This window comes from Puma concolor, chromosome B4, assembly GCF_028749965.1.
Source record: "Puma concolor isolate L17-30 chromosome B4, mPumCon1.1.hap2, whole genome shotgun sequence".
Lineage (NCBI taxonomy): Eukaryota > Metazoa > Chordata > Mammalia > Carnivora > Felidae > Puma > Puma concolor.
Window position 1 is genome coordinate 24,954,297 of NC_141673.1, and position 22,077 is coordinate 24,976,373.

The following is a 22,077-nucleotide window of genomic DNA, read 5'->3' on the forward strand; positions in this document are numbered from 1 at the left end:
TTGAATTACTAATTAGGCACTTGAACTATACCTGCTACATAGTGTTACTCAAATGTTTACTATTATTTTTCAAGCAACAAGGAAACCTCTTCATAGAGCATGCTGCTTTCACCTGGCACAAAGGCATCACTTAGATACTGTATCAGCTTGGTTGTTTGTTCATTAGGCAAGGACTCCAATACAGTCACTGGAATCCAGGGAGGATCTTCAGCTATTCAGTGACTGCTGTTTATAAAGTGACTCAAAACATGCTTATATTTTTTTAGACTACCATCAAAAAGGAAAGGACAATTTTTTTTTTTTTTCAGTTCTGAGAAAACTCAGATCCCTGGGCACATATTTGCGGACTCCAGCTTAAGAACCACCGGTTCAAAATGCTTAGCCTGAGGCCTCCAAGCTGCTGTGAGCCCCTGGGTGCCCACACCTCCCTTAGGGCTAGTTTTGCTCCATCTCTCTTGTGCTCCTGGAGGGTGTGGGGCAGGGAGTCACATAGATGAAAGCTGTTTGGTCAGGAAAAGAGAAGTGTTCTAAAGTGACAACCGAAGGGACATCTGTGACGGCATGTTTATGACCACTGGTGATGGAGCCCACACAGGTACGTTCCCCGTGGCCTGTCAGGGCAACAGATGCGGAATGCAGAGGGGTGGGGCTCACCACGCCAGTAGACAGTAAAGGGCTTGTCTACTGGCACAGACTGGGAGAGAAACCGAGGCAGACTGTTACTTTCCACCCCCGGTCTGTGTCTCCAACTCTGTTATTTTTAAAGAATGCAAATACTACCCTTGATTCAGTCTTTAATCTGGATGGAGCCGCACAGAGAAGGATCCTATAGACTGAACGCAGCGATCACTCTCATTATCCCTGGTGCCCTCCTCTGCCCGCTTGAGAGCCCCCAGGCCACGTGCCACTATCACACCTACAGCATCTCCATGTCTCTCCCTGCAGTCAAGGGCACTAGCCCCCAATCCCACCCCAGCACACTAACTCCAGGCACACTTCCTCTGGCTCCTGGGGGCCTAATGAATGCCCTGCACAAAGAAGTGGACGCTGCTGCCTCCACAGGACCAGGAAAAACCAACACTCGTGAAACAGGGGGAGAGCACTTTCCTGTATTATCTCAATTTGTGTTACACCCCTATGGGTCAGATATATTTATCATTCCCACTTTGTAGATGAGAAAATTGAGGACCAATTGTGGAAGAGCTGGTGCCCCCTAGAACCGTCTATGCAGTATGTGGTCAACACACCAGTGCTAACTGTTGGTTACCAGCCCAAGATAAGAGGAGTATAAAAACCCAGAATAAGTATATAGAGATTTCTACTGCAATTTGTCATTATCACTACATCTGAGTGTGTGTCAGTGTAGGCTCATCTTACTGGCACAAGCTATGCACAAGTCAGAATCACGAAGTAGGACCATGCTAAAATGTGTGATATTCAAGGTTTTTCAACTGTAACCCAAGAGTATACAAAAAAATCTAGAATTCATTGATTAAAAGATTTAAATATAATTATAACTTTACAGAGAAAGTTGTGGGAACTGGCAACTAATGGATTGAAGATGGAATTTTAAAATGCAGCCATACTTGCTTTGTTTTAGGTTATTAATACTTGCTTAATTTTAGGGGCGCCTGGGTGGCTCAGTCGGTTGAGCGTCCGACTTCGGCTCAGGTCATGATCTCGCGGTCCGTGAGTTCGAGCCCCGTATTGGGCTCTGTGCTGACAGCTCGGAGCCTGGAGTCTGCCTTGGATTCAGTGTCTCCCTCTCTCTCTGCCTCTCCACTCCTCCCCTCTCAAAAATAAACATTAAAAATTTTTTCAAATACTTGATTTTAGATGAAAGTTAAAAAAATTAATATGCCAAGTTTGTGGAAATGGGTTTCAAAATCTCCTCTCTAGTGCTGTCAACATACCTCTATCCGACTGGCTTCTCTTCAGTGTCATTGAAACAAAACACAGAAATAGTTTACATACATCATCTCCTGCAAGTAGCAGTGTCGTATCCAACCTAGATTAAATTCATCAGTTAGCAAGAAGCAAACTCTTTCTACACTAAACGTGAGGTATTGATAAATGTGGTGTTTGTTTAAAGTGTACTTACAGGCATTTAATACAGGGAATCACCAGTTCACTTAGAACCTTTTTTGTTTGGTTAAAATTACTGGATGGCAAAAAGTTACCAGTACTAATAATGAACTCCTATATTATTTGCCTTTGTATGCATTTTCAATGAATATTTGGTTTTTGTAATTCTTTTTCTTATTACATTTATTCCAATTGTATATGTTGAAATGTCATTTCATGCCCATAAAATCACTAATTAAAAACCGGGCTTATGTTTTGGTATCTTTGGTCATTATTTTCCTAGTAACCTAATTTTTCTTGCATTTCACAAAATTATCAGTCCACCGTATGTTGGAAATTCTAAACACTGGTCCTCTTGCCCTGCTGGCTTCAGAAGCACTGTTCCCGAATGCCGACGTGGTGAGTACCAACCTTTGTTTTGCTTGTCGACGTGACTCCAGCTTAGATCAGTGACAGGTCACACTACACACCCAAGAGACATTTGTCACATGAATGGACGAATAAATAAAACCGAGGTTAGCACACGCCACAACGTGTACTCTTACCTGCTCTGTAATACCGCAAAGGAACATGCATGAGAATTTGGAGTAGACTCCTTTGGAGAAGGCCTTCCAGAGGAGCGAGCGTGAGCACTCATCCTTTAAACTAAAGGGTGTGTATAATTTTAAAGGGGTGACTGGAGAGAAGCAGACGTCTTCCACAGGAAGAGGAGCAAGAGCAAAGGCCAAAGCAAGAATTGGGATGGGGGTCTGGAACAAAATGCACCTGCAATTTACCCAGAGGCAACCTCCCCCACTTGAGCCTGAAGAAGTCACCAAGTAGCAGGCGTGATGTGCTCCCTCCAATTCCACCAAACCTCCAGCAGCTGCTGGGCTGATGGGAGAGTCAGTTCCCCCATGACTGCCAGCCCTGCTTTCGCACCTGGAACCTGAGCTCCGAGACTAACTCACAGTGACATTAATAGTGTAAGTTAACGCTTCAGGAACCACCTCATTGCTAGGGGTTCTAGTAATTCTTTATTTCTAATTTGGAGGGAGTGGTACAAAGAGGTACCAAGAGGGTCTCTCCAAACTGCTTAAGCTTCAAGCCCCACAAAGCGTGGGCCTGCCCCTGTAGAGCCTCTTCAAGCTGCCTCTACTTGGCAGGAAAGAAGCTGCTTTTCCTCTTCTGGGAAGTGGGCATTCTCTCTGTCTGCCACAAGGTGGCGCCAGACATCTTAATGGGAGATGGGGCTGCGCAGAACCGCTTTATGCAAAGCGTGAGGTTTTTGCTTCCATTCTTAGAAGTTGAAATACCAACGTATTTGTTCTTCTTTCTATTGATGGCAACCTATCACTTCTCTTTGCATGTTCCTGGTTTCATTTTTAAAGTTACACTAAGGTGGGAGTTGAGGGGACAGTACTATTCGATTTTCTAAAGCTTACAAATTGTGCCAACTAAAGGAATTAGCCAACTTAAAAAATTTTTTTTTTCAGTCAGAAATTAGAGAGCACAAGGAAAGAAGAAAAGTGCCTATGTAAGACCCAAACAGAGCAGGCAGATGCTCAATAAGTACATGTCTTTCTGCTTGCTAAAACCTGAATGGTTAGAGAAAGGAGGTTGAATGTTAACACTTTGTACTGAAAATTCTCTTACCTTCCACTCCTCTGTCCAGAGTAGCATCTAGTAAGCATTTGTATACCATTAAATCATCAAGGTCCAAGAGGAAGGGCAGAAACCATTTCATTATATGAAGCAAACCCTACACTTATCAAGAATTGGAAAACAACACTTTGTATTATTTGAGATGGTTGTAACAGTACAGAACACCTTTAAGGCATTAAGTAAACGAGGATAACATTTGGTAACTATGCCCAGACGTGAAGTCTTTTTCATTATTTTATAAGGTGGGACAAGGATTATTTAAATTTATTTTCCAACGGCATTTTAATTATCGTCAACCCCTGCATTAAAAAAAAAATGCCATCTGTGAGGCCAAGTTCAAGTCCCTCAAAGCTCTTTTTTACTTAGTAGCAAATGTTTGTATTCTCATTCATTCTGGAGACGTATACACAGTGTGCATTTTTTAAAGAGCAAGGTGAACAGGAAGAGAGGGAGAGGAGCCATTGCTCAGTCTACTTATTCACACTTTATAATAAGTTCGCAATGTTTTCGCAAATACAATTTTTCAAATAACTCTTCCATCTGAGGAAAGAGAGGAGGAAGGCACTGTACTAGAAACTTTGGAAACTGTATTGTCTCTGGGTAAATTAGAACCAACTTGATTGGTTCACTGGATGACTTTTTATAAGTGAATTTCCTTTGGACAAGTAAATGGATGACTACGTTAACTTGGGCTGGGAAATCACGTTTGAGCCATTCTGCTTCCTCCTTCATCTGTATATGCATGCCATTTCCCATCCCACCCCACTATTGCACAACCCTGCCCATCTCATCCCGTATTTTCAGATAGACCTGCACTGAGATGGAAAATGGCCTATTTTCCCACTATGCTGCCTCACATGGGCACTTCTATGATCCCTAATTTGGCAACATCCCCAAATTTCCTAGTGTTTCTGGTACAGAGTTTGTTCTTTTCTGCGCTTGAAGAGGCAGCAGGGAGCAATCAAGCCAGAGGATTAATAAAGAATTGGCTGCCCCAGAAGCACACACCTATTTCTCTGTACCTCAAAGAGGCAAGTCCATTTGAGGGGGACGGTGATGGGGAAAGCTCAGCACGCTGCCCTATCCATTACGAGCCTTCCACAAGACTTACTGTTGCCTCCACATATGCCTTCTATGGAGCCTTCAACAAAGCTTCCACAGGGGGAGCTACTCGATGTTGGCCATCATTTCATTAGTGTCATCAGCAATTCCAACATGGCACCTGGCGAACAGGCATTTTCTAAACAGGTGTGTAGGGAATCTAAATTTCTTTGGGTCTCAATTTCTTTTTAAATGTTTATTTATTTTTGAGAAAGACAGCACAAGCAGGGGAAGGGCAGAGACAGAGAGGGAGACATAGCATCTGAAGCAGGCTCCAGGCTCTGAGCTGTCAGAGCCCGACATGGGGCTCAAATCCACAAACCGTAAGATCATGACCTGAGCTGAAGTCGGACGCTTAACTGAACCACCGAGGCACCCTTCGATCTCAATTTCTTTACCCATAAGGAGGGGATTGTAATATCTGACTTCGGAGGCTCTTCTTTAATGTGGTAATGAGTCCAAACACAGAATAATTTTATTCATCTCTTTTTTATCTCAGGAGAAAGATGGACTTACTCACTTCTCCAGTATCTTCTGACTGCATGAGCCCTGCATCTCCCCACTTGGCTCGTCAGGTAGCCACACAAACAGAGTGTGCGTTCTGCAGCCTTAAACACACACATCTCCATTTAATCTCTTCTTTGAAAACATCACACAAAATTTTATTGGGCAGTTAAAGGAACACAAGCCTGCTAGATCAAAGCAGCCAACTGGTCACCCAGCCTTCCCAAAGTGAGGCTATAGTTCATTATAGCCACTCGGTTAACCACATCCACCTCTCTCATATATCAACATGCCCAGGAAACAGATTTAGAAATCCTGGGCACTGCAGGGGAAATGTTTTCAGGTAACCAACTGTATTTAAAAAGCAGACCACGTCTTGACAGATGAGTAGGACTGCAAAAAGAGGTACCTACAACCGGGGACAGTCCCCAGGTCTCTCCCCCACCCCACCCCCCACCCCCCATTGAATCTCACAGAGAAGCACAGGCTCTACTGACAAACGTCTTTTCTTTAAACAGACGGGTTGTTCCTTCCCAGACAGTTTTGGACTAAAACCCAAACGTTCACTTTCTTTGCAATTGTTTTTGTTGCCCGTGTGTTTTGAGCACATCTTAATTCTGGCCTGAAGCACGTCGTCCCCCTTTAGTTCTCATACTTGGTAACACTCAGCTTCCTCTTCTGCAGGTTGCAGGCAGGAAACTGGAAAATGGGCCACAGGAAACCTGGCCTCCTACATCTGTCCCACTTTGTAATTGCAGCTCTGGTTTCATTTTGCTTTGTGTGTCAGCTCTGTTTTAACCCTCAATACGACGGCCAAACTCTGCTTTCTGGAAGAACACAGCTATTCTTGTTGCCCAAGAAAACTCACTGAGACTGTTTTTCCCTCCTCAGAGTAATTAACCCTATGAATTCAATAGGGAATAAATACTAAGCAAATTCTTCTTCAACAGTAGCCATTTGGATCAAAAGCGCATGGAACTAGAAAAATGATTCATTAGATGTCGTAAAGCTACCAATAAACCCCTGGGGAAAATCAAGTCTATTTTAGAGTACTGTACACAGAAGTTATTGTAGAGAAATAGGATTACCAGTGGTCCAAGGCTCCCTGACAAAGTTTGACTTGTGAGGCTCTGGTAAATAACGTATGAAAATAAGCTATACTCATACCTCATTATAGTCTCTTTCATTATGACACTGTCTCAAATTACATTACTTAACAATTACCACCATTAGGTTGAACTACATGAAATTGTTGTTTTTATGGCTCAAAAACCAGTCAAATATCCACAATCTCGCATAGGCAACTTAAAGCATATAATCATATACATAGAACACACACACACACACACACACACACACACACACACACACACACACACACACAGTCACATCTCCAGAACAGTATCTTCTTCCTGTGTTTGGGTCCATGGATCTCTTTGAGAATCTAAAAGTCTCCAGGGTGGGGGTGGGAGGGGAGGTAAACTACAAAATACACATAATGTCAACATGATTCATAAAACACTAAAGATAATTTATAAAGCTCCAAGAGCCCCATTCTAAAGGAAAGGTTAGGTATATCCTCCCTGACCAGCAATACTGAGAGTCCATGGAATAATCAAGAAAAGGGCTCGTACCAAAATAAAAATCTGTTCCTTCTCTAAATAGGAGCTTTTCTTTTTCAACACTTAACATTTTGATGAGCATTTATCATGTGCCAGGCATTGTGCTCAGCACTTCATACACATCTCAATTTAATCCTCCACGAGGAAGTCATGACTTTAAAAGGTGAAATAAGATGCTCACGGCCACAGAATTGACATGGACAGAGACTCCTACCCAGAGGAATCTGGCTCCAACGTCCAGCTTCTCACCATTGTTCCTCCAGCAGGGGCTTCATTTCTTGCATGCACATCTCACTGCTGCTAAGCGAGAAGTCTCATTTTAACTCAGTGGGACATGTAACATTCCCATTGTGAATCAAATCAGGAAATTTCCTTGTTCATTTCTGGCTTTGCCTCCTCTGTGACTCCAGTTATTCTGATTGGTTCTGTTTTAAGAAAGAGACTTTGAACCCATGCTACCATCGTTTTTTAAACTCATTTCCCTTTTAAAAAGATCTGCATGGTGGGATGCCTGGGTGGCTCAGACCATCAAGCATCTGGCTCAGGTCATGATCTTGCAGCTCGTGAGTTTGAGCCCCGCATCAGGCTGTCTGCGGTCCTCATGGAGCCCACTTTGGATCCTCTGTCTCCCTCTCTTTCTGCCCCACTCCCACTAGCGCTCTCTCCCCCCCAAAAATTAACTTTTTTTTCCTTAACAAAAGACATGTATGTTGGTTTAGACCCACTCCAGGTTCATTCAACACTAAATAATCAAGGTTGGCTCTTGCTAATAAAGACAAAATGTGGGAATCTGCACCTTCTGTAACTCAGCTCCTCCTCAGCAGGAGAAGTCTTCCTCTCGCTTGGGGTGTATACACAAGCCGGTGGAACAAGAGGATGCGAGTCAAGAATAGAAATTCTATGGACCGAGCCTGGCTCCAGAGATGGGGTCTAAAACCTGCCTGCATTCCTCCAAACAATAAAAGGAATCGTGGGCGTCACTTCACCTGAGAATAGGGACAGACTGGGAGCCCCTCTGAAACCACATGATAGGACCTAGAGTGGCACCCAGCAGAAGTTCACATTTGTTCCTTTAAAAACAAACACCTCTGGGGAAGCCCTGTTTCAAGTTCTAAGAGAGCAATATTTGGGATTTCGTGGAGGATCATAACAAGCACATGAAAACAAAATGCTGCCTTGGGTTCAGTACAACTTACTTAAAATCTTGCCAACCATCCTTAAATGTGAGCTTCCATTGAGTGGAGCTTCCTAATTTCCAGTGGGTATTTTCTCTCCCATACTACCCTTGATTCTTATATCTCATAGGCCTTTGAATGGAAAATCTTTTACCTAAACTTTGTCCTATTCCTATATTTGAAACTTGATCCTGTGCGTAAGGGGAAAAGTTGGAAATCAGAACATAAATTCTCATGACAGCCACGGCCTTAAAGAGTTGCATGATCTCCGGCAGGGACGTCAACTTCTCTGTGTTTCAACTTTTTTTTTATCTGTAAAACAAGGATAAGGCCAGCCCTATCCCCTTCCATACATGAGTGCTATCAAATTGAAAGACTTTATATGTTTATTTTGAAAATAAAAATCCAAGTTATCCTTTTGGCCAATACACTGTACAAATTATCTTTAAAATAGGAATGGAACAATGCCTTCAGCTTCAAATAAAACCTTAACAGAGATATTTTTTAAATCTGTGGTTGTCTTAACATCAGGAAATGTTTGTTTGCTTACTTTTTGTTATGATAGTTTTACAAAAGTCAAAAATAAAGGAAATCTTACATACTGCTTTCACTAGGATGAAACCGTAATCTCTCAGATAAACTTGAAAGCTTTTCTGTGCTAAATAATAAGTTGGTAACCGCCAAAAGAATATATACCCAGCATAGTAAGAAAACTTCTGCATGATACAAAATGATGGTGAATTTTCCACATCCAGAAACTAAAACATTTCCTGCCAGAGCATCCTCCAAACCCTTCTATTGTGTTGAAACTGTAAAATCTTTCTAAATCAGGACTTCCTCCTATTATGCTTTAGAGGCGTCTTTCTGGGAAGGGTAGATCCAAGGCAAAAGGTAGGAACTCCCGCAGCACCACCCAGTGGAAACGTTAGAAAAAAATACACACACACACACACACACACACACACACACACACACACACACGATAAAATACATTTAGTCAAAGAAAATGCAAGCCTTAGCTCTTCTAACTAAAAATCTGGACACCACTTCTTTTTCCATCAATGGCAAGCAGCGATATATTTTGCCTAATAACAGTGCTCTTCTTCCTGGAACTGTTCCTCAAATGCCACCCAGCCAAAAGATCACCAACATCATCTTCCCCGTCTCTCTCACACGTGTCCACACACACTGAGCGGACACCGGGGTGGGGGAGGAAGGAGGCCCCGGTGGGGTCAGGTGTGGGCTGCGACACCATCTCTTCCTCTCTGGAGGAGTCCCAAGGGACCCTGGGGACGGGGAAATGTGCACAGCTGTGCTCAGCATCCCAGACCTGCTGCAGCTCTGGGCATTTCCTGACAGAAAGGTAACCCTGTGTGCGCCTTCCTCTTCCCTTGGCCGGGCTGCACCCGGTCTGGGCCACCTCCAACATCTGCACGGCAATTCTCCCTCCCTAGCTCCACCCAGGGAAAGGTACAGAGCCTTTCCTCTTGGCCCATCTCTCCCGTGCCTCCAAATCTCTCCCCGGTATGACCATTGTTTCTGCTCCCTGTCCTGCCAAAGCCGCCATGGGTCCCACACCCTCTCCAGGAGTGGTTCAGTCTCTGCTTCATTTACTAGCATTAGAACACGTCTCTCTTCACCAGTGGCTGCTTCTCACGCATGCATGACACATCAGGCTACTAATCTTAGGAACCCTTGACCTCCTTCCAGCTTTCCTTCACGGCCCTAGTAGCAGCCTGGAGAGGGAGAGAAGCCGTGGTCTTCCCAGAGCAACTTTTCTGGTCTTTTCTATAGAACTTAAAGTAATAAAGTATCATTTCTCCTATCATTTCTGGATAGCTAAGTCACTGGGTGGCTCAGTCAGTTCATCAGCGGACTTTGGCTCAGGTCATGATCTCACAGTTAGTGGGTTCAGCCCCATGTCAGCAGAGCCTGGAACCTGCTTCGGATTCTGTATCTCCCTCTCTCTCTGTTCCTCCTTCTCTCTCTCTCCTTGTCTCTCTCTCTCTCTCTCTGGGTTCGAGCCCCATGTCAGCAGAGCCTGGAACCTGCTTCGGATTCTGTATCTCCTTCTCTCTCTGTTCCTCCTTCTCTCTCTCTCTCTCTCTCTCTCTCTCTCTCCCCCCAAAATAAACATTAAAAACAAACAAAAAAAAGACAACTTTCCCCAACATCTGCACTCCTGGCAAAGTTATCTTTCCCTCTTCCTGGAGTAAATCTACAGAAACCATTTTATAGGTCTTTTTTTTAAAACAGTATATCTAGAAAATGATACTAGTTAATGGATCTTGATATTCTTCAGAAGTATATGATCAGTGTTAAAACTTTATAATCTAGCATACTTGCGCTGATAATTTGCAAATGGCTAATATTATAAACATTCTTCCTTTCCGTTTCTGAAATTTAACATAGGCCAAAACGTGATGGCTCCTGGAAATGCCGCGATTTAGCTGGATAATACGGGCATCATCTTGTGTCTGGGTCCTGCTGTTTACAGTACTGGTGCAAATATAGTTACGAGTTACCGGTATTTGTGACATCTTTAGAGACTGCTGAGAAGCACAAGGCGCTGCCTTACACGGATGGTTAGCTAAGCAAGGAAATGGCCCCTCTGGCTTCTAGATTCTGTGGTCACTTCAGCTGCTCAGCTCTCGTTGGGTGCTCTTCTCAGCAAAACTCTTTCATGGTTTAGGAAATGCAAATTCTAGGCATCACCAGTTTTACATAATCTGCTGGGATAATATATTCACTTTGCAAGGATCTATAAAAACCGGTGACTCTGCAGTCTTCAAAATGTCATCACCTGCTCATGTGGTGGACACCTGTGGGGGATTTTAGCTGCATCTCAAGCCGTGAAGGTAGACTATCCCTTTTATGCTTTTACGGTCTCCACATGCACGTTTCTCTCACATTTTTGTACATTTTGCTACATATGGTGATTATGGTACCAAACGCAGAGTTTCATCTAAACTTAAATAACTTCTAATCAAGTTCTTTTTAACACAAAGCAAAAATATGATGGCATTAAGATAAAGTGGCACACAAAACGCATCTCATTTTCCACTGAACGTCTATTTAAAATCGAGCCCGACTGGTCGAGAAGCTACAGTAAGTGGAGCACATTTAAAATATCTTCATGTGGAGTACAGTTATTTCTAAGAAAACTGTCGCAAAAATAGACAAAGAGTGACTTCAAAACTAATCTTTGCCCAATGCCATGTTATTTTAAACCTATTTATCAACCCCCCAAATGTACTGAATAAATGAACAAAAAAACCATTAGAACTGTCATCTAGTGAAGACCGATGATTTATTCATTTGTGTCTGGTTAATGCAGACATATTAACCTTCAAGAGCTCTGTAAAAACATCTGATGGAAGAGAATGGCTGTTGGTGGCATCAGAAACACACATCAGATACATACCCCAAAGTGTCTTGATGGGTATGCCTTCCCATCAAGTGCCTTCCTTCCCATTCAGAAAGCTGCCATCCACTAACCTGGCTTGGCCCTTTCCTGGAATGTCACATACAACTTGATACTCTACTCTTCCAATTATTGTTCCGCAAGAGTATAGTAACTGTAAAAAATAAAATAACAGCCAGATCTTGCTGTAGATGATCTTCTCCCTCTTGCTAAAGAAAGTCACCCTTCCTACATTTTAATCAGCTGGAGCATATATGATCTCCTATGTCAAGGTCTTAAAGTTCCTACTTTCCCAAAGTCAAATTAGTAGGTCTTAATATTTAGGTTAAGAAAAAAAAAAAAAAAAAGCAAAGGATGTGGCCAAGTCTGGAAGAGGATGCTGTGCTTGTGGTTCGGCTCTGATTTAAATCAGAGCAGGGCAATGCCCTTATTTAAGAGCAAACACTCTAAGCTCTGGAGAACCTCCATGTACGTGGGTCATTTGTTTGATTCAAGGCATCTTTTAACAGCCCATACCTTTGTAATGAAAGTAATTCACTTTAAGAAAATGTTATCACCACTCAAAATTTATCCAAGTATTTATCACTTTATCCAAGTATCCTAAATGCCAAACTGAGAATTAGCACTAAGGCACCCAAAGAAGTGAATGAAGCAAAGTCAGGGAATGTCGAGGGCTGAGTGGTATTTTTGCCTTGACTCTCAAAGATGAATTTAGCCCTCTGCTACAGGCTCAGCATGGATAGGACAACCTAGGTCTGCTTGGGGCTTAATCAGTTCCCAACCTGCACTCAGAATGTCACCTGTAGAATTTGGAGATATTCGTTCTAAAATACTTTTAAAAAGAAAAAATGAAATAGAAGTAAAAAGTAATTCTCTACCACCCAACACCTTCTGGTCTAAGTGATCAGTATCTTGGATCAGGGCTTGGATTAGCAGAAATAACTTCCCTACTAACGCTCATGGATTCCAGATTCCAGAAGATTTCAAAATGCAAAACCTGCATCCATATATGGTCTTCCAAAGACTACTGAAGGGTTTGGTCTCTTCTTGTATGTTCTTAATGGGACTTGCTGAAATTATCAGGAATATTCACTTTCTCCTCTCCTATACATTATATTTTTTAAAAATCCAAGTTTTCTCTGGGTTCTCACAGTGAAATAATGGTGCTTTTGGATGAGAACTTTAGCAAATGTTCCCTTATACTCCCGTCCTCTGTACAGAATTAGGGCTCAGATCCTACAGGAGAACAGTGGCTCTGGATATAGAAGGAGCACGAACTGAGATTATACAGTACCATGTTCTCTTAGATGCCTGCATCCCTCTTATTGCCAACATATGTGAAGGCATACCCACACAGACAGACACACACACACACACACACACACACACACACACACACACACACACACACCTGTCAATGCTTATCTTTTTCACTTTCAAGTGAACTCCAATCACCAAGGCTTATATTTTAGCCTTTAAAGGAAAAATTTCCAAACTCCAATAAGGAGATAGTAGGGAGACTATATTTCCAGTTCACTGAGTATTAACCAGAGAAGCGCTCTTCTTAACTCTAAGTGTTCAGAAACTGGATGACCGTCTACCCCTTTTCTTGCTTAATCGAGCATTCTGACCTTTCTGGGCCTTGGTATCATCTTACTAAGGATGAAGAGAACTTGCAGGTGCAGATAGTGTAGGAGAATCCTGGCAATTAATTCCTACAGAGAATCCCTGAAGTTACCCAGGAGCACATCCTGGAATAAATTCTGGGGCTTATTCTGCTGTTGTTGTTTTGATCCTTCTCTTCTGACAGTTAACTGCAGAAAGAGAAATCTGCTTAATCATACGTTCTGGTTAATCAAGGTTTGACTATCAACAAACTGCTATTTGGCAAAACCAGCTGAAATTCACAGCAGAGCTAGCCTTCCTCCACTAAAAGCAATGTAGATATTAGTCATTCATCCCTTCAAATACACAGGCAGAGTCTTTTGTTATTTTAAAAATTAATCAGAAACATCATCCGTTAATTACAAAAAGTTACAAACAAAAGCTACACACGCAGGTTTTAGTATAAGTGAAGGACTTGGAACTGTAAATATTATGGAATACAGCCTAAAGAACTATGAAAACTTGGTCAGTTGAAGTCTTGATAAAGACTAATGATGATTGCTATACAATGATCAATTTTAACATGGAAAGAATTTTACATCAAGATCCTTCCAAGTTGTACTGACCTATGAATTAACTGTTAGCCAACCATTCCAGGAATAACACCGATATCAGGAACAGGGCTGAGGTTTGTCCTCTCAGATATTAACAAACTTGTTTTCTGTACCGTTCTTATAAGTCTGGATAAAAACTCTGGAAAATGACATATCCTCTATAGAGTTTCTTCCTGGCTGGCTTTATGATTTAACCAAGAAATATGCCTCTTATTAATCCCAAATAATTCACTGTCCAGGAGAGGGTTGGATTTATGCATAGCAATAAAGTGCTTTATCAAGTCCAGTGGCAAGTTTTTTCCCCTTCAGATTGTTTCTAATTCAATGAATGCCAGGTATTGGACAACGTGCTGGGATAAATACGAGGATGAGAAAAACAGAACAGGCCCAGAAGGAGCTTCCAGACTTCACAGACGTGAAACACATCATGGCGCTTTCATGCGCGGGTACCCCTCACTCTCCGAATCTAATGGATTCAAGGGTTTGGCAGAGACTTCGGGTAACAAGGGAGGCTGTGCCATCAAATCTACTTGGCTCCTGAGTTTGGAATAATGAGTATCAACGAATAATCAGGGACACCAGACCCATCTCCAGAAATATAGATCACAAAGTGTTCACTACCTACGTTTGGATAGTAAGAATTTGGAGAGGGAGAATTCAGGTCAATGAGAAAACCTGTAAATAAAGGTGGCAGGGGTTCCAGAGGCCGGGGCTGATCACCAAATGACAGTGGGAGCTGAGCCTTGAAGGATGGCCACAAACTGGCAACACAGAGTGAGAACAATCTATGCGAGTGGGGGCAGGGAAGGGAATTCCCAGGACAGAGAACAGCATTTGGAAAGGCCCAGTGGCCAAAGAGCTCACGACTGGTCTGAGGAATGGATGAAAAGCTAGGGTGGCTGGCCCAAATCACAGCTTACATTAAGGATTTGGGTCTTTACCCTGGCAGAAACCACTGGGAGATTTTAAGCAAAGGCGTGAGGCAGTCAGACCTGTGTATAAAGGATCACTCCAGCTTGTGGGTAGACAAGGGACTAGAGAAGGCAAGAAGGAACAGGGGACCCCCTCAGACACAGCAGTGGAGGATGGACACCATTTTCAAAGACTATAGGAAGGAAGGAGCAGGGACTAAACCTTGTGATCAAAATCCCATCTGGGCCTACTCAGCATATGACCCACACACATTCACTGGTGTCTCCAAGAATGACCCAACCGTAAGCCATTTAGATATTGCGATGCTGGTCACAAACCTTAAAAAAAGAAGGAAATGAAGCACAGCAGCTAATACCAACCTTTCCTCGAGTGTTCCTCACTCAACAAGGGGCCAGAATGGGATTGAAGGGGAAATTTATGGGGAACCCCTTTTCCAACCACAGAATACTTCACTTAAATCGCTGTGTTATGTCTGAAAGTCGGCTGTTTGCAGAGGACAGTAAAAATTTTCACATTTTCACAACTTTTAGAAGAATTCAAGTTCCTTACTCCAAAAAAATAGTACAACACAACTTTTGGCTTGAAAGGGATTACCCCAGTCTCTACCTGGATCACTTCACCATCCAGCTGGAAAACTGAGTTCCAGGAAGATGGAGGGATAGTGTCTCAACCCAACTGGTTTTTTTTTTGTTATTATTTTTAATGTTTATTTATTTTTGAGAGACAGAGAGAGATGGCATGAATGGGAGAGGGCAGAGAGAGAGAGAGAGAGAGACCCAGAATCTGAAGCAGGCTCCAGGCTCTGAGCTGTCAGCACAGAGCCTGACACAGGGCTCGAACTCATGAGCTGTGAGATCATGATCTGAGCTGAAGTCGGACGCTCAGCCAACTGAGCCACCCAGGCACCCCTCAACCCAACTGGTTTTAAAGGAATCTACTTTTTTCCTGCAGCACACAGATTACTTTGGGTTAGTTTAAGTGGCATTAAATAATGTAGAAGGGACTTTTCCTCCTATCCTATTGCTGAGGAAATCCACACATTTTAGTGATTTATGTTTAACCAAGCAGATTAAATAAAAATACTGCAGTATTTTATGAAGGTGTTCTGGGGTTTAATAACCTACATGGTGGAATCATGAAATTGTCAGAACAAAAAGAAATAGCTAGGGCATGTTTTGGGGTGGTAGAAATATTCTATATTTGAAGGTAAGGGGTATAGATCTCCTGGATGTATACAAAAACACTGAAGATCTGTCCATTTCCATGTATGAAATTATATCCCAATTGAAAAAAAAAAAAAAAGGACACCTACGATCTCAGATTCCTTGTTCTACTGCTTGGAGTAAAGGACTCCTGACCCCAGTCTAAGAGAAGGCATTAGGTAAGCGTGTTTTATATCTACCCCATCATTCCCATATTTATATGTGGAAAATTAGGAATTATTATTAGATATGGAATCTTTAAAGATACTTATGATACCATGTGCTTTAGAGCCTTTTTTAGAGCAGATATGTGAGTAAATTAATTTTAGTCCAATTCAAATTAGATGTTACTATAACCATCATCTTAATTTCTTTAAAAATATACAAATAAGTCTTACGAATTATAAAATAACCCCATTTAGTTCTTAGAATTGAATAACTACCTTCCAGGAAATGCAAATTGAAACATATCATCGATGAGTTACTAATTTCTAGTGGCAATTCACACCAAATTACAATTTATTGAAATGACCAATTCAAGGTTTATTTTTAAACTGCTGACACATATGTTAAGTTTCAGGTAATGGATGAAAGGCCATTTTTATTTTGGTTATAGGCAGGAGTCATAAGGAGTCAAATTTCTGCCCAGAATAGTTACTTAAACTGAATGATCTACCATTGTTGAAGGCCTTTAGGATTCGTTAACAGATGGTTTTATACACACACACACACACACACACACACACACACACACACACGCTGATAACTCCATTTCCTGGGGCTGCACTTTTGGTGGTAAAGACAGTTGTCATAGTCTCACTGCTGCAGTTTCAACCAAAAAGTTGGATGATCTTAATTCAAACTGGCCATGAGCAATAGTAATCTTGAGATACGAATCCATTTAAAACACCAATTTCAAAGTTTCGAAACTCTCTGGATATAAAATGAAACACTAATAACTAAGAATCGTCTCAGTGTGCAAGAGACCTCTTCCTCCCTCTTTAAAGTTCAAGGTATATTTTCGGTTTAACCTAGCTTCTCTTTTTTCATCATCTAACATTCTATTTTGATGTGTAGGGCCCTGGACTTCCTGTTACTACATCTTGATATTCTACTGCAAATCATGACTCATTCTTAAATCATAGAGAAACTCATCAAAATCCCAAATTTCACAGCACATATGAATTCAGTCTTTTAAGAGGTCAGCATTCTTAGGACATTACTTGGAGCCGCAGAGACAAAAACACTGAACAAGTCCATGTAGAAATTATGTCAATCCACTGTTGAGTCAACACATTTATTAGATCAATAAATATATGCTCTATGTGTAGTAATTTTGGTCTTGGTACTAGTTATGAAAATGTGTTACATGATATGTTAGGTAAAAATAAGTTATAAAACAGCAAGGATAGTATGACTCCAATGAAAAGTTTTATGTATGTGTGCATGTACGTGGGTATGTGTCCATACACACACACACATTGTACAAGACTGAAAAAAATATACACCAAAATGTCCACGGTGGGATTATGGGAGATGTTTATATTTTTCTTCGTGGTTTTCTGACTCTTCCTAATGTAATTCACATTAACTATTTTTTAAAACAGAAGTAAAACCTCCTGACTTTTAGAAAATATTGTTATGCTAGTGTGATCTCAAATATACTATAAGTCAATCTACAAAGACAAAGGGGGAATTATGGGTAACCAGGACATAAACAGCTCTTGCTGGAAACATACAGAAAAATCTGACAGGAGTGGGGTCCTTCATTCAAATGACCTGTGTTGCTCCCGTGTGTGTGTGTGTGTGTGTGTGTGTGTGTGTGTGTGTGTGTGTGTGTGTGTAGGTGCAGGCCCTCATGAAGGGGCAGAAGCCAGCTGTCTGCAGCCAGGGCACAGCCAGAATAGAGAACCCATTTCTTTTAAAGTTTAATGAGGAACCCCAGGTCTGGAGAACATGGAGATGGCTGAATCATTCCCTAGGACTGGAAAGGAGCAAAGCAGTATTAATTCATAGGCAGTAATTCACCATCACCAAAAAAAAAAAAAAAAAAAAAAAAAGGACTCTACTCCAGGAAGTCACATCCTTGGACAATTTTCTGTTAGTGTTTTGGGTTTGTCAGTAGGTAATGTTCTATAACCATATTGGTTTTTTGAATTGGATAGGTATATAAAAATAATTGGGTAGCACAGAACACACAAAACCCAGTATCTGACAGCTAAGAAAGGAATATTTTAATTTATACGCACTGACTGGAAGGACTTTAAAACCGATTTCAGGAAAAGATTCAAGTTCCAAAAAGTTATTACAAATATAAATTTCAATATATGATCTCAGAGTTACATTTACTGTATGTTACAGTTTTGAATTATTAATTTTTTTAAATAAGAAAAAGAGATCTTTAATAAATGTTTTAGGAAACTCCAAAATTCAAACAGGGCTGAAAAATCACTACTTTCCCTATCTGGGCTATTGCCATTCTGGTCCAAAAAGCATTAGTATCAAGTGAGCGAGGTTCAGAGATGGTCTAATTCAGCTCACAAAGGTAAACCATCACAATTCGTCACTTACATGTCCTTCTATTACGTATTACTGACCAAAAAGACAGAAAGGGAGAGAAAATTCATGCACACTGTATTACATATGTGGCAGAAAAGTACAACTTATAACTTGTAAATGTCCTATCCATTGAATGGCTGCCTATAAAAGACTTATCATCATTAATGTAAATAAAGCTTCTCAATCTGGCCACTACTGACATTTGGAGCTGGAAAATTACTTTGGGGGGCTGTTCTGTACTTTGCCAGATGTGTACCAGCATTCCTAATTCTTTACCCCACTAGATGCCAATAGCACCCCCTCTGGTTAAGACAACCAAAATGTCTCCAGATATTGCCGAATGTCACCAGGGGGAGAAAATTACTCCAGAAAGTCTGTTTATCCAGACTGGTTTGTAGTTTGCTCCAAGGGGCCTTTCTTGAGCCTTTGGAAAGCTTTTTTCCCCTTATCTATTTATTATAAATTCTGTTATCCTACTCACAGCTTTCAATGCAACAATTTATTGAGCATCTACTCTGTGCCAGGCACCATGTTAGGGACATCTGTACTTGTGTCCACTGACTCACGCCCTAGTTGAGCTGTTTTCAGGACATGCTTTGTGACCATAAGAGAAACGCCAACACCTCAAAAACCCTCAAGAGTATGTCCCCAGCAACAGGTTCTTGTCAATAAAGCAACCCCACAGTTCCAATCGGGTTCCTTAAAATTCTTTACCCTTTTTAGCAACTCTACACATTTCCAACATTTAAAGGTTTAAAAAGGAAAAAAAAAAAAAAAAGGCCAGAAGGCCTTTGCTATTTTGCTATATTTGGCACAGAAAGACCATCAGGGGGTTTTGCAGGCAGGATCATTACTGGAAACTCTAAAAACACTTATGGACAGTCTTCTTAACTGTCTGACCCACATGCCCTCCTAACACAATTTGTAATTTTATAATCCCCATAAATTGAAACCCATAACTGACCTATCCCAAATAAATGTGTGTCACAGACAGAGAAAAAGGGAGAGAGATCAGAGGGTATTTTGTTTGGCAATAAAGCAATAAGGCTCAGAAATCGATTTGAGTTCATTAATATATGCCTGGAACATGCTTAGTTTCTCATCTCCTCTGGCTCCCCACCTTCCACACCCCCTCCAACAAAGACATAAGCACAGAAGAGAGAGGATGGGTGTGTTTAAGCTGCTTGGGCAATAGAAATTTTACACATACACACACACACACACACACACACACACACACACACACACACACACACACACCCTACACACAACTGGGAAAGAAAAACCTGTAAGTCTGAAATCCAAAATGGCCAAAGTGACTTCAAAGTTTCAAGATAGTGCCCTGAAAAGGTTGTTGGCCAGCTGCACCTCTAAGTAAATAAAGCCGTAACTTGTCTCCCTCTGCAGCACAGGGCTCCCCGGGCTGACAGTGGCTGCACAAAACCCCTCCTGTGCCGAGCAGCGGAAACTCCTAATGAGATTAGTTGGTGTGTGTGCAGACATTACTTAGCAATGACTAAAGGGGCTCTCTCTTCCTGCAGCAGCCAGTGGAAAATTCAGGGAACTTTTTCCCCCTGCAGCAGCAGAATCCCTTTAACCCTCTCCCCAGCCAACTTCCAAAAACAACTCAGCCTCCCCCAGCCCCCGTCGGGCTGGGGTGCTGGGGGTAGTTAAAGACCGGCCAGGGGCTTCCAAAAGCGGGAGGGTAGGAGGGGGCCGGCGGGGAAGGGGCGGGGGACCCCTCGAACACTACAAAGGAAACTGTAAAAGGCACAAATACATAAACCTGAGAAGGAGCAAACCAGTTTCTTTGTGAGCTCCTCTAGTGAGTCATTTTCAAGATGCTGTCTGCTGCCAGTTTCAAAGCGGAAGCGCATGGCAATTAGTCTTGCCGTTTCCAGACAAGCCAGAAACTCTCCCGACACTCGTTTTTTTTTTTTTCTAAAAAGCCCCTTTTGCAGTTTCTGAAATAACATTTCTTACTCCCACCCCCACCCGCCACCTAAATGCAGCTTGTCCTCACGAAGGTTCGGTTCAGAAAATATAACAAAACCGAGACCTCTTATTTTTCTTTAACTCTCCAAAATTTTAATTCCCCCTCCCGAAAGTTACAGTAGCATTACAGGCCAACATTCAGTTGCAAGCTGAAGAGCCCCTTCCTAAAGAGCTGGGGGCTCCAAGACCGTCTCCTGCCCCGAACCTCTGCCCAAACCGTGTCCAGTAAAGACTCCACTGGCTTTTAAAGGTCCACCTGGGCGTGCGCCTGGGGCGGTGACCCGGGCGGGGGTCACCTGCCGAACGAGAATGGAAGCGACCCCCAGCCCCACGCCTTCGCTCCCCACGCCCTCCGCTTCCCCCTCCACCCCTGTCCTCTCCCCGAATCGGAGCGTCGGTGCCCACTGCCACCCCAGGGGAATGCCAGCCCCGGCTGGAAGGTCGGCGGTGGTCCAGCCTCCAGGCACGCAGCCCGTCCCGCCGCCGTTCCTCCCAGGGACCCCAAGTCTCCACGTCCCCTCCTCCCCACCCCCCCCCCCCCGCGCGCCCCCTCCTCCGAGCTGCAGCGCAGCCCCAGGGCAGGGTGCCGCCGGCGCGGGGTCGGACACGGCGCGGAGCTCCCGCCGGGCGGGCGGCGCGGGCGCAGGAGCATCCCCCTCGGCGCCCCCTTCCCAGGCCCGCAGCCCACCCCGCGGCGCCCACCAGCCCCACCCCCACCAAGCCAAAGAAAAGAAAGAAAAAGCACCCCCGACGAAACTTTGCAACTGTCCGAGCAACAGGCAGAAACCCCTGCTACCTACCCAGATGTGGGGGAGCTTTCAAGATCCTTCTTCGGGGGAATTTCTAGGAGGAACCGGGCGAAAGCCCCCGACTTTCCATGCTGACAGGCGTCTGCAGACGGTCTGTTGCTCTTGTAATGAGATCCTGATTTTTCCCCCTTTTTTTTTCTTTCTCTCGCTCCTCTTTTTTTTTTTTTTTTTTTTCCTCTGGTGTGTGTGTGAGAGCAGGAAGTTGGAGCAGTCAGGCCGAGCCGGCTCACTTCCTTTACTGCATTATTCCCCAGGCGGTGTGCAGTCTGTGTAAACAGGCTTTTCCGCCCCGCGCCGCGCGCCCCGGCCGCGGCTGTGCGCCGGGGCTGGCCGCCGAGGCCCGCGCATACTCCGCCGCCTGCGCCCCGCGCGCTCGCCCCGCACCGCGCCGCGCCCCCGCCCGCCGCGCGCCCCGCTTCCTGCTCGGCCACCCCAGGGGAGGAGCCTCCGGACCCTCTGTGACTCCGGGCGGCCGCAGCCCCTCCCCAAGGCCGGGGACTGCTTGGCCAGAAACCCAGAGAAGCGGCCCCACGGCGCGCGGGTGGGGACCCCCGGCTCCGATGGACCCGGGGATCCCTCCTTTCCCCTGAGCGGGGGGGGGGGGGGGGGGGTGGGTCTCTGCGCTGAGCACTGCAGTGGGGTCGTGTCTTGCCCAGTTGGCCTGGGCTGGAAGGCCCAAAGCGAGGAGGCCTCTAGACTTGGCTGTTTTCTGTTAGCTGGGATGGCTGAGTTGTGGGGCAGTGGGGCACGGGGAGTGGGGTGCAGAGTTGGGTGGCTTTGGGCAAAGGGCTGCTTTTATCGTGGG

General features: G+C 43.6%; 1 protein-coding gene across 2 annotated transcripts in view; it reads right to left on the reverse strand.

Annotated features, from left to right (window-relative positions):
• ELK3 (ETS transcription factor ELK3) overlaps nt 1-21,625 on the reverse strand; it is a 67,522-nt gene extending 45,897 nt beyond the window's left edge. Inside the window, exon 1 of one of the 2 annotated variants that reach the window (XM_086712598.1) lies at nt 21,264-21,625. The gene's annotated coding sequence lies outside the window, so the exon portion shown is untranslated. The remainder of the gene's footprint in view (nt 1-21,263) is intronic. The other variant, XM_086712597.1, reaches the window with a different exon arrangement.
• Nucleotides 21,626-22,077: the final 452 nt, after the last annotated feature.